The sequence below is a fragment of the Lupinus angustifolius genome, chromosome LG18 (assembly GCF_001865875.1).
Source record: "Lupinus angustifolius cultivar Tanjil chromosome LG18, LupAngTanjil_v1.0, whole genome shotgun sequence".
NCBI lineage: Eukaryota > Viridiplantae > Streptophyta > Magnoliopsida > Fabales > Fabaceae > Lupinus > Lupinus angustifolius.
In genome coordinates this window covers 9,491,852-9,492,061 of record NC_032026.1, presented here as the reverse complement: position 1 = coordinate 9,492,061, position 210 = coordinate 9,491,852, and positions in this window count along the sequence as shown.

Here is a 210-nt window from a genome sequence, read left to right as displayed (position 1 = left end):
ACACTCCACACTTCACACTTCACTCTCACACTCTCTCATTTTCAAAATTTGCCAAGAGAAGGTAAATCCTCTCTTCATCTTTTCTCTCATTTCTCATTATTTCTTCCATCTTCAATCCTTGATCTCTCAGCATTCAACCAATGAATGTTGATGAGATTTAAGTATGTTATTCATGAGCATGTCAAGAACATATTCAACCGTTGAAATTTT